The sequence below is a fragment of the Oryctolagus cuniculus genome, chromosome 8, assembly GCF_051225735.1.
Source record: "Oryctolagus cuniculus isolate XC-2025 breed Fujian yellow rabbit chromosome 8, ASM5122573v1, whole genome shotgun sequence".
In the NCBI taxonomy this organism is placed as follows: domain Eukaryota; kingdom Metazoa; phylum Chordata; class Mammalia; order Lagomorpha; family Leporidae; genus Oryctolagus; species Oryctolagus cuniculus.
In genome coordinates this window covers 69,679,575-69,692,550 of record NC_142874.1, presented here as the reverse complement: position 1 = coordinate 69,692,550, position 12,976 = coordinate 69,679,575, and the positions used below count along the sequence as shown (strand labels likewise).

The following is a 12,976-nucleotide window of genomic DNA, read 5'->3' as shown; positions in this document are numbered from 1 at the left end:
ACTTCATACCTTTCCTCCAACCCCCTGTCACAGGCATTTGGGGAGTGAACTGGTCTATAGGAGCTCTCTGTCTCTCTATCTCCATCATCTCCATCATCTCCATCATCTCCATCATCTCCATCTCTATCTATCTCTATCATCTACATCTCCACCATCTCCATATCTCTTTATCTCTATTTCTATCTTTACATCACGAATAGATAGAAATTAAAAACAGATACATTTATCAAAAAATGATAAAGAAAAACACAATGAACAGGTAGCAAGTCTAATGGGAGAGTCCAAGAAAGCTAACCCAAGCCCTAAGAAATTTCTGTTCCATAATCAAAACATCTTATGTCTTCAGGACTTTATAACTAAATAACATCTCTTATACTAGCCTTAACCAACACTTAATTCTTCTGGGTTTATCACAAACCATGGACAGTTGGGAAACTTTCTGAGGAGATATTTTGCAGGCAAATATAAAACTATCACTTTATCAATCTCATCAACTCCTTCAGAATTCTGCTTCCTATAGCTTTGATGGGTATGGCAATGCATTGCCTTGACTTGATTGATTTTTCCACTTAACTCTTTGCTGGACTAGAACTGTCCCATTGCTCAGTTAGAGATAAAGCTGCACTCTTGGCAGCCTCTGAGACCCCAACTTAATTTTCTTCCCAACTTTGAACCCTGACAGAACTATTTTATTAAGCATAGAATAAAGTTTGGGCAAATCCTCTTCAGGAATAGCTCTTTGTTGTCAATCCTACCTGCCATGGTGATGATCAGGGACCAGAAGCACGTGTCACCACAGACTACAGTACTTCAGTGGAATTAAATGTGAACTCAAGGTTCCCATTCAAATGCAACACTCTCCAGAAAATGGAGTTGGCAGTAAACCTAAGAAAGATGAATGTCTTCGTATCTGTGGTCGTTTGTACACAGTGTTCATAACCAGCAAGCTTCCTCTTCCTGTTGTTTTTAATTAAACACAATACTTTAGTCATTACATTTCCTTAATACGGTGAGGTAAGTCTGTGGCTGCTTAGGCGTCTCCAATGTCTGGACTTGAACAAAGAAGTCGAAATCAGTCGATCAATTTTCAAACCTGTACAATTCTATTATGGCTAATGTAATCATTTATGGAGAAATGATTGGAGAGAGACTTTCTAATTTTCATTTCTTAAACTTTGCTCTCAAGATAAGTTGATAAGTCAGCAGTGAATACAGTATGATTAATGGGAAATCCGAACCACAACATTTGTTGATAAAGGATTGTATGAATAAAAACCAAGAATTAAACTTTAAATAACCTTTCACTTTAATAAAAGCTAGTTTCTCAACTCTGACCTTCAACAAAGCATAAATTACCCTTATTTGTAAAGTGTCGGTGGGATAGTGTACTGAACAGCGTCCTGATAAGCAATTGAAACAATCTGAAGATGTATGTCATGAATGTGCAATTTTAATATAGGAACTCGATTTATAACTTTTGTTTCAGCTTCATTTATGAGAAAAAAAATGCAGAAATCTTTAGGTTCTGAGCCATGAAGTTTTCTTTCATCCAAAATAGATTAAAGCAGTGGTGCTAAAGGTATTAGTTGAACAGGATCAAGAAAGCTGGGCATGGAATCTTTTTATTTGGGAACAAATAGAACTTTTATAGAGTACAGAAGAAACCTCACATGCACATAAAGCTTACAGGAAACTTTTGAAAGTTGAATTATGATCACAATGAAATATATTGAATTTTTGGATCAATATTTTTCCAGTTTTGAAGCAGTAAAAACAGCATCTATTCTTAAGCCTGCTAACTTTAGGAAAAACAAATGCATATGCCAAAGCCATACCTTTTAGACATCTAAGTAAGCAGGGCCCATAATCTGAATGTATGACAGACCTTGTATGACTTATCATTCTTAGAGAGAAACAGTGCACCACATAGCCAGAGCCTTCAACAACCAAGCAGAAGTTACCAGGAGTACTGAGCAATAAAATGCCGACTTAATAAAGACAAATAGAGATAGATAAGTAGAGAGAGAGAGAAGTAGTAGTAAAGCAGCTACTACTGGTGATGATTTTCTTCAACAGTTGATTATATATGAAAATATAGGGTGGTTTGTTTGTTTTGGCCTCTAAAGGGATTTCTAGCTTTCTTCTTTTGGATAAGTTTCTTTATTTTTTTATTTTATTTTTTTATTTTCTGGCAGGCAGAGTGGACAGTGAGAGAGACAGAGAGAAAGGTCTTCCTTTGCCGTTGGTTCACCCTCCAAAGGCCACCGCGGCCTGCGCACAGCGCTGATCCGATGGCAGGAGCCAGGTACTTATCCTGGTCTCCCATGGGGTGCAGGGCCCAAGTACTTGGGCCATCCTCCACTGCACTTCTGGGCCACAGCAGAGAGCTGGCCTGGAAGAGGGGCAACCGGGAAAGAATCTGGCGCCCCGACTGGGACTAGAACCCGGTGTGCCGGTGCCGCAAGGCGGAGGATTAGCCTAGTGAGCTGCGGCGCCGGCCTGGATAGGTTTCTTAAACAACACAAGCAAAGTAAAATTATCTTGTTATTCTGGTACTAATTCAGCTCCAAAGCAGTCCCAGCATCTTGTCACTGCCTGAAGAGCAGCGATTGTATGAGACAGGGACTGCCTGGGTTATTCCTCTCCTTCCCACGTGCCCTGAGCTTTAATTACTCAAGAACAGAATGTGAGTGGCCACTGCACCAGGAAGTCTGTGACTCCATTATTCACCAGGCAGGTGTTCCTCCAAGAACAGCTTCATAATCCACCTTTTCCCTTGTCTGCTCCTGTACTCTCTCAGTCTTCTATCCCTCCACTGCTATGAAGTTAGAACGTGAGAGACCACTTCTGGCCTACAAAAGCAAGGATTTGGGTCAAATCCGCTTCAGCATTTCAGTATGCCCAGAAGGAATTTGTGAAAGAGGCTGGAAAACGTAATTCTTGTAAACGCAGTACTCTTTTATTTTTAGCTAGAATTTCATCAACGGAGGATGGTTTTCATAGTGAAAGAAGGCTAGATTGATATTAAAATGATTCATATTTGGGAAAAAATGAAGAAATCTGGTTTAATCAATCAAAGGCATTTTATTGGGTAAAGCACATCTTTCAGTATGAGTTTACAGAGTACTGTTATTTAATGCCATTCTAAATAAGGAAAAACTAAACTTGTAAATTCTTTTCATAAACTTCACCATTTACCTCTGTGCTTGTGCAATTGTATTTTAAATGCAATTGTAACAGCATTCAGCTCACATAGAGCAGTACTAAAATCACACAACTCATATTTAGTGGCTTGCATGTGCATATGTAGTTTGCTTTCACCAGGGGAGTGGAAATGTTGCACAAAACCTACTGAATTGTTTTTGTTTCCCTTTTTGATACAGGTGCCTTCTCCACACTTTACTAACGCTCTCAGTCTTCGGCTTCCTGAGGAATGAAGAAGGATTCGAAGGAAATGGAACTACGAGTAAAGTTTCCCTTTTTTCCGTATCATCATTTTCACTGTAGTGTTGGTTAATACAAAGAAAGGCTATGCTAAATACCCTGATTTGATTATCATACATATACAAGTATCTAATCATCACACTGCACCGCATAAATATGGACAATCATGTCTCAACTAGAAGTAACATATAAATAAAGAAAAGATACAGTAGGGTTTCTTGGTTGGTTGCGTGCCTTGGAACTGCATGCCCAATGTCTTCTGGGTGTGGAGCTAACTCTGGTCCTTTTTTCTATCCTATTTATCTTTTTAATACATTCGATTGTATACCTCATTAAAAGTTTAGCATATTGTCATAAGAACTATTTTAATGCCACGTCTCTTTTTTGTATCATTTGTGTCATTCCTGAGTTGTTTTTCTTAGCTTTCCCTGCTCATCATAGCCTGAATCTCCCTGATCCTTCACATACTGAGTAATTGTTTATTGGACCCCAGATATTGTAAATTTCACCTTGTTGGATTAAGAGAGTACTGTATTTTTACCAATATTTTTGTATTTATTGATTTTTGTGCTGAGACAATTATTTCAGAAGTTGGATTTCTCTGAATCTTACTCTTAGGTTCTTTTAGGCAGGACCAAAGCTGCATTTATTTATTCTAGGGTTAAGTTTTTCCCACTCCTGAGCCAAGATCTTTCTTTGCACTCTAACTGACATCTCTGATTCGTAAAGGCTTTTGCTCTACCTGTTGGCTGGAAGCACTGTTCCTAGGCTGATGTGAGCTTCAGTCATTTTTCCTGAAGCCTCGTCCTGGCTTTTCCCAGGGTTCATCACTGCTCAGCTGAATACTCCAGGGGGACGCCTGTAGATCCCTGAGGTTTCCTCCTCCTGCCTCTCTGCTGTCCTCACCTGCCCTGTGAGCCCTGGGTCCTCAGGCATCTCTACTTGCCCCAGCCTGGGTTTCTCCTCCCTCTGGCATGGCTTGGGAACCCTCTCGAGGAGTGAGCTGGGGTACTGCCAGAACTTGTGCTATTTGTGTGTCATCTCTCAGACACCACTGCCCTCTTGTTTCAGTGTCTAATGTCTTAAGTACCATTGTTTCACATATTTTTCTCTTTTTTTAAGGCAATTAAGTAAACACAGTCCCTGCTTTTCCATATCGACTGGAAGCAAAAGTTCAGGCAATCTTGACTCTTATAGATCAATTTTTTTGTTGTTTCTTTTTTTTTTAATAAATATACTAGCTTAAAATGATATCTGTAGTTTCTTAGGCTTGCCTAAATTCACTTATTTATAAAAGTTGAAATTTCGGCTGGTGCCACGGCTCACTAGGCTAATCCTCCGCCTGCAACGCTGTCACCCCGGGGTTCTAGTCCCGGTTGGGGCACCGGATTCTGTCCCAGTTGCTCCTCTTCCAGTCCAGCTCTCTGCTGTGGCCCAGGAAGGCAGTGGAGGATGGCCCAAGTGCTTGGCCCTGCATCCGCATGGGAGATTAGGAGGAAGTGCCTGGCTCCTGGCTTCGGATCGGTGCAGCGCGCTGGCTGTAGTGGCCATTTGGGGGGTGAACCAACAGAAGGAAGATGTTTCTCTCTGTCTCTCTCTCTCTCTCACTGTCTAACTCTGCCTGTCAAAAAAAAAAAAATTGAAATTTCAATTTCATTATTTTCCCTCTGCCTTGCCCTGTAGTTCAATTCCTCAGTATGATCCTCACACCAAAACCACTGGTATCAACAGGGAATGTATTACACTCTAAGAGGTGAGGCAGAATCTCAGGTCCCTCTTAGATTTAGTGTAATGTCTTAGTTGGTGTGGTTAACATGAAATATCACACTACGTAACATAGAAACAACAGGCATTATTTCTCAAGATTCTGTAGGCTGGAAAATCCAGGAGCAAGGCAAGACTGGTGGCAGCTGCTCTCTGCTTCCAGGATGATGCTCTGTGGCTGCATCCTTTCAAGGGTAGGAATACAATGCCCTCATGCAGCACAAGGGTTCAAGAGAGACAGCTCCCACTACTGAGCGTGCCACTCTTGTGATGCAGTCACCTCCATATGGCCACATCTCTTACTGCTCTTGCACTGGAATTTAGTGTCAGCATGGATTTTGGAAGGTACAGAAATATTCAAACCATAATACCCACTGAATAGAAACCTTCACTTTAACAACTTCGGTAGGTAAAAACATATAGATTTCTAGAAATACTGTACTAGGTGGTACTTAACAAGGCACCTAGCTCTCATTGTTACTTTCCTGATTTGAGTTTCTAGTCAGGGTTAAGGACCTAACCTTGGAAATGTAACCAGTATCCATTTTCATTACGGTTCTAATCATTTCTAGGTGTGTGAATTTGGATAAAGTGATTTTAAGTCTCAATTTCTTCATCCACAAGCAGAACTAACCACATCTCCTTCACTGGAATGTTATAGAAATAAAATTAGATATTATACTTGTTGCCTATCACATAATAACTTCTCAATAACTGGAAATTATAATTATTATCAGATTAGCATTAAGTTTTAGAAGGACAGGGTCATGTCAAAGTCCTCTGCATTCCCCATAACACCTGAACGAGTAGTCAATAAAGGTTGGCTGATTGATTGCAATGACATTTGTATAATTCTCAAGGTAATTAACAATTAAAACTGAAGTTGATGAAACTACTTACAACGAGTAGATTATATGAGCCATCGAACAGTTGTAATCATTGAAGGAGAAAATAGACCTTCTCTACTTCATTCATGGATAAGGGTAGAATATGTTCAACCCAGTGATTTTCAATGTTCATGAAGATAACTTCACATGAACTTAGTTTCACCTATTTCTTGTCCCATTTTAAGCAACAAAGTCATTCTGCTTTATGGCATATTTTTATTAAACACTTCTTCCAAGCCCTACTTGAATGTGCAATGACCCATACCATATTGCCACAATTCACCTTAATTATATTGTCCCAAATGACTTCTTTAGTGAAATGCTAACTCACATGAAGAAAAAAGCAAATTTCAGTCTAATGCATCATGATTCAGTGTGTTGCTCTAAATGCAAAGGTATGACTGCCCTACAATTTCAAGGGCACCAATTTCCTAATTTTGCTTCTAGATTCCTGTTCCTCCAGCCAATTTGATGAAATGTTAGTGCAAATCTGCCAGGTTATTACTCTTTCACAATATGGAAGACACATTTTTGAGAGATTATGGAAAACTAGGCATGTGATTTGGCCACAGTGACTGAAACCATGATTACAACCATGTTAAGAGAATAATCTCGCAAATGGTTATTCTACATCAGCAAAAGTATTTCTTAAGCATTATTAAGCATTTATTCAATAGTTATGGACAAAATAACAAATGAAATGTTAAAATAATTTTGGTGATCTTTAATGTTATATTCTAAGCACACATGTCATTATGAAGCAGTTTTAAGGAAATAATGTACTTTTTATTTGAAATATTCTAAACAAAGATTGGATCATCTATGTTGGGAGTTTTTTCTTTCATCAAAAAAATTATCCATTTTGAAAAAGGAAGAACAATTTAGATATGAATTACATTAGCTTTAAAAGAAACAATTGGCAAAGTACAAGTACATAAAAAGTTTTATATGAAACCATATTCTGCTACTTATGAAAAATCCATGTGACCTTATGTGAAATCCATGTGACCTTAATGATTAGGGGGATTTTTAAAGAAATAAGGAAGGTGCCAGTGGCATATAGCTTTGTGACTAACTTTTGGACATAAAATAATTGAAATTTTTTGAAAGCAAAGAATAAATATAACAAATATTTTCATTATAAATGTAACTGATTATAATTAAATTGCTATGAGCAGAATGTTTGCCCTCCCTGCCCCCAACACACACATTCTTGCTTTGAACCTTAACCCCCAAATTTGCAGATTGGAAGTTCTATTGAGTTTTAGCATGTAGTGAAAATAAAACATAGAGTGAAAAGAAATCTTACACATTTCCAAGCACACAGAAAAATAACCACACACACAAAAAATAACTGGGTTGGTGTGGGGAGCAATCCGGACTAGACTAAGTTGCTCGAATTAGGACTTATTCTATGCATCTGCTCTCCCACAATATGGCGCTGGGAGAGAAGTAAACAGCTTCCGCACAGCTGCCTCCAGTTCAACCAATTAACTGTAGGACTTGCTCCTGATTGGAGAGCAGCGTACTCAGCCGAGTTGGGATTGGCGGAGGAGGACTATAAAGGAGGAGAGAGACGGCATGCACGAGAAACATCTATGGGGAACATCTAAGGGAACCCGTGCAGCCCCCGAGAGACCCGGCCGGCGGTGTGCCGCTCCCCTGCGGAAGTGGGGAATGCGGCCAGGGGGAACTGCCCTTCCACGGAGGTGGAAGGGATAGTAGCCAACCCGGGAAGAACCAGCAGCAAACCCGGGGAGGGCCGAGCAGACGAAAAGAACAGCGCAGGGTCCTGTGTTGCTCCTCCACGAAGAGGGGGAGCGACATAATGGTGCCGTGACTCGGATAGGAAACTTAGGAGGGAAGAAGTGACTCGGATAGGAAACCTAACTCGGATTAGGAAACCTAGCTCGGATAGGAAACCTAGGACGGATAGCAAACTTAGGAGGGAAGAAACGGGAAGAACTGGGAAAATATCGGAGAGAGAAACTAGCAAACAGCCTAGGGAAATTACCGGAGAGAGAGACTAGCAAACAGCCTAGGGAAAAGCCGGACGAAAAGGGTGCCGGAAGAAGTTATTGAAAGCCTAGGCATAGACTCGGATACGGACTACGGGGGGAAGCTGGGAGAAATCTCTAAGGTCGAAAGCGAAAGTGAAAGCTAGAACAAACAGATTCGGACGCGGACTGTGGGGAGAGGCCAGGAGAAATGAGGGAGGAATATCGTTGGAGGAAAGCTTGGGGAAATATACCGGGTAGAGAAAACTGTTAGGGAAATTGAAGCCGCGGGGGGCAGGCCAAGGCGGAAACGAAAGCCACTTTGGGGTTCTCAGGTTAGCCGGGGAATAGGGGGCGAAAAGTTGAAACCAGAAGCTGAGACGTAAGCCAGATTGGGATCCGTCTGATTAGCCCGGGGAGCAAAGGACGGGAAGCCAAATCGTGGGGCGGAGACGTACGCTGGGTTGAATTCGCCAGGCTAGCCCGGGGAACTTGGATTGAATCCTAGTGGTGGAGACGCAAGCTACGCTGTGTTACTCGCGGAAGCCGCCGCGTGCAGAGAGAGCACGGGGCGTGAGTAGATAGGGAACGGGGCTGGCGTAGGCCGTGGTTCAGACGCGAAAGGGTTAAGCGTGGAGACCGCGGAGCGCGCAAAGCCGGGAAGCTGCATAGATGAGAGAGGCGCGCGGGCTGAAGCGGCGCAGAGCCGGGAACCCGCCGGCGGGGCGAGGTGCCGGAAAGCTGCGGGGATAAGAGAAACAGAAGTTTTAGAAGTAAAGTGAGAGAAATAGGAATGCTGGAAGATAGAAGTAAAATGGGAGAAATAGGAATGCCCGGAGATAGAGAAATAGAGAAAAATAAGGCCTCCCCTCAACATGCCAATTAGAAGGCTTGGATTCGGTCTGCCCGATTAGTGAGGCGATGAGCACCTGGGTGGCTAGCCGCAGGTCACGGAAGACAGGCACGAATTAACATCAGTAAAGCTTCCCCACAATGCAACAATTAGGAGGCTTGGATTCGGTCTGCCTGATTTAAGGCGGTAAGCGCCAGCAAAGCTCGACCAGAGTATGAGCTGCAGGTCACCGAAGATAGGCACAAACCAACACTAATAAGTCTCCCCCACAATACGGCAATGAGAAGGCTTGGATTCGGTTTGCCTGATAGGTTTTGTAAACACCTGCAGGCAGTTCTAGCAGAGCAGAGCATGCGCTGCAGGGCAGCGAACACAGGCACGCATCAGCGCCTAAAAACCTCCACACAATGGCGAAGAGAGGACCCGGATTCGGTTTTCCTGATTGATAGGACTTGTAAGAGCCTGTGGCAACTCTAGCAAGTACAGCAGAGTGTGTGCTGCGGGACACCGAAGACAGGCGCGTATCAACGCCAAAAAATAAAAAGAAAGGGGGATCTGTGGGGAGCAATCCGGACTAGACTAAGTTGCTCGAATTAGGACTTATTCTATGCATCTGCTCTCCCACAATATGGCGCTGGGAGAGAAGTAAACAGCTTCCGCACAGCTGCCTCCAGTTCAACCAATTAACTGTAGGACTTGCTCCTGATTGGAGAGCAGCGTACTCAGCCGAGTTGGGATTGGCGGAGGAGGACTATAAAGGAGGAGAGAGACGGCATGCACGAGAAACATCTATGGGGAACATCTAAGGGAACCCGTGCAGCCCCCGAGAGACCCGGCCGGCGGTGTGCCGCTCCCCTGCGGAAGTGGGGAATGCGGCCAGGGGGAACTGCCCTTCCACGGAGGTGGAAGGGATAGTAGCCAACCCGGGAAGAACCAGCAGCAAACCCGGGGAGGGCCGAGCAGACGAAAAGAACAGCGCAGGGTCCTGTGTTGCTCCTCCACGAAGAGGGGGAGCGACAGGTTGGTATCAAAATTCTCATGTAAAACTCAGGAAGCCAGAACTGGAGGAGAGTAAGATCCCACCAGCTGATAATAAAGAAAAAGAACTGTGAGTTAAAAATGATAATAATAATAATAATTGAGGAGTAAATATAAACACAATTTCTATAATAAAGATACAATGAATAAATAAATATTTAATACCAAATGAGTAAGCAATATAGAGGTTATTGAATAAGAAACTATTGTAATTAATGTAGATTCTTACAGAAATCTGGAAGCAATTTCTCATGATAAGATAAGGAATAAGAGAAAAATATAAGAAGGGGGAAATACACAAATGATTCACACCCCAAAGGTGAGTATGTGCAACCTTAGTGTGTGTACTGCATTGACTAGTGTCACAAATGCTGTGGTTTTCATTTTGTTTTTGTTTTAAAGGAAATGGGCCAGGCATGGAACAGCTATTTAAGCAGATCAAGCTGCTGCTTTCAACACCTTTTAACACCAGCATCCAGGAGAATTTCATATCAGAACACCAGTCCTATCCCTAGTTGCTCCACTTCTAATCCAGCTTCCTGCTAATGCACCTAGGAAACGAGTGGAAGATGGTCCAAGTGCTTTGGCTTCTGCTTTCCATGTGGGAGACCTGGATGGAATTCCTGGCTCCTGGTTTTGGCCTGGTTCAGACATAACCATTGCAGCCATTTAAAGTGTGAGCCAGAGTATGGGACCCTTCTCTCCATCACTCTGCCTTTCAAATAATTTAAAAAATTTTTGAAAAAAGGAAATCCTGGAAACCAGGTAAATTAGTAAATTAATCGTATATAGGACAAATCTTTTTAAAAAGGACAGAAACTCAGATGTAGGAAAATACTTATTCATTCAGAAAAGATGAAAACAGGATGCACAGAGAACCTCGTTTGTATTTAGATCTGTGAAAGCCATTCACAGTTAATACCCTCAGATAGAAAGTATCAACCTTAATCTCCGCATAAACAAAATTTGATAAGATGGAATGAATCTTGGTGAGTTTCATTCTTTTAAGATCTTTTAGAGAAAAAAAAAAGACAGAATAACAGCATCATATTAGAGTCACTCAGTTGACAAGCTTATTGTAAACTGTGACAGTTAACTCATCTTTAAAATATTCTAGAGTAAAATACATCATGTTAATGTAGGACAATGAATCTAAATCTAGACCAAAAGATATTTCCACCAATGAAGTTAAAAGTAGAAATGGCATTAGCAGTGTAGAATAATTAGAAAAGCAAGGTTTAAGATCAGAACTACGGCCGGCGCCGTGGCTCAATAGGCTAATCCTCCACCTTGCGGCGCCGGCACACCGGGTTCTAGTCCCGGTCGGGGCGCCGGATTCTGTCCCGGTTGCCCCTCTTCCAGGCCAGCTCTCTGCTATGGCCAGGGAGTGCAGTGGAGGATGGCCCAGGTGCTTGGGCCCTGCACCCCATGGGAGACCAGGAAAAGCACCTGGCTCCTGGCTCCTGCCAGGATCAGCGCGGTGCGCCGGCTGCAGCGGCGGCCATTGGAGGGTGAACCAACGGCAAAAAGGAAGACCTTTCTCTCTCTGTCTCTCTCTCTCACTGTCCACTCTGCCTGTCAAAAAAAAAAAAAAAAAAAAGATCAGAACTAATGCTTAGATTTCTCTACATTCAAGACTTCTACCCCTGTGCCTTGAAATGAATTGGTACTCAATAAATACTTGTTGATAATGGTGGGTTCTGGTTTTGGGTTTTTTGTTTGTTTGTTTCCTGTCTTCCTTAGGACTCTAGGATTAGATTCCCTGCATCACCAGGTTACCACTGAATATTTATCAAATAACTGAATGAAGGAAACAAAGACTCAAACATCAAAATAAATGACTTGAATTAATAAATCAAGAATCATTACTGATCATCCCTTCATGTTTCCTGTGGTTCCCTTAGCAGGTCTGCAAAAGTTTTTTGTTTAGTTACCCATCTCTCTAGCATCTTCCAATGCCTTTCCAACTTCTTCACCACTTGTTTAGTTTTCTAAGTTTGCAGAAACAAGGACTTTGTAGCTGGGGTTCCCTGCTGTATTCAGGAACATAAATGCTGAGATTGGAAGGAAGAATCAGCTCATGCACAGTTGCTCATTTCTGAGTCTAATATGCCAAAGTAAATATACTCATTTCATTTTGTGGAAGGCTTTTGTAGGAGGTCTGTTTGTTTTGCTATATGTGGTAAAAGAAGCTTGCTTATTCAGAGGACTTAAAACCCAAACACACACACAAGAATAAGTCACAATTTTATGCTACAAACTTCAAGAAATTATATAGAAACTATATTTTGGGAAAAGGAGAGAAATGAAAACCTAAGAGAATAAATAATAATAACAATAATAATAATAATAATAATAGAAAGGAAGAAAAGGCTCTCCTATGATAAGCATACTTACCCACAGTCTGAGCTATGTGTGTTAGTTACATGGTGCTCCACGCATGATTGTGAAAATTAATTCTGCCTTTTTCCAGTCTTTCTGTGGTGCTGTTTCCTTCTTCATGAAGTGTGTGTACATACATGTTTCCTGGAACAGACCAGAGCAATCAACGAAACTAACACTAATCACTAGGCGGCCCACCACTGTAGTCTGCTACTCATGTCTGTCTTGGCCTTCAACCTTCATCTTCTCTGTTGACTCAAGTTCAGCACAGGGTTGGGACCCAGGGTAACTGTTCACTAGGCTTTTTTTTGTAAGATTTATTTCTTTATTTGCAAGTCAGATTTACCCAGAGAGAGAAGGAGAGGAAGAAAGAGAGAGAGAGTCTTCCACCACTGGTTCACTCCCCAGATGGCCACCACGACCGGAGCTGTGCTGATCCAAAGCCAGGAGCTAGGAGGTTCTTCCTGGTCTCCCACATGGGTGCAGGGACCCAAGTTCCTGGGCCATCTTCCACTGCTTTCCCAGGCCATAGCAGAGAGCTGGATCAGAAGAGGAGCAGCCGGGGGGAATGCCAGTGCCTCAGGCCAGGGCGTTAACTCGCTGGGCCACAG

General features: G+C 42.2%; 1 long non-coding RNA gene across 2 annotated transcripts in view; it reads left to right on the top strand.

Moving 5' to 3' along the window:
• LOC149125043 (uncharacterized) overlaps positions 1–11,573 on the top strand; it is a 29,931-nt gene extending 18,358 nt beyond the window's left edge. Inside the window, exons 2-3 of one of the 2 annotated variants that reach the window (XR_016212563.1) lie at positions 3,384–3,466; positions 10,386–11,573. This is a non-coding gene — a long non-coding RNA (uncharacterized LOC149125043). Of the gene's footprint in view, positions 1–3,383; positions 3,814–10,385 lie in introns of those variants that run through there. The other variant, XR_016212562.1, reaches the window with a different exon arrangement.
• The last annotated feature ends 1,403 nt before the right edge of the window (positions 11,574–12,976 follow it).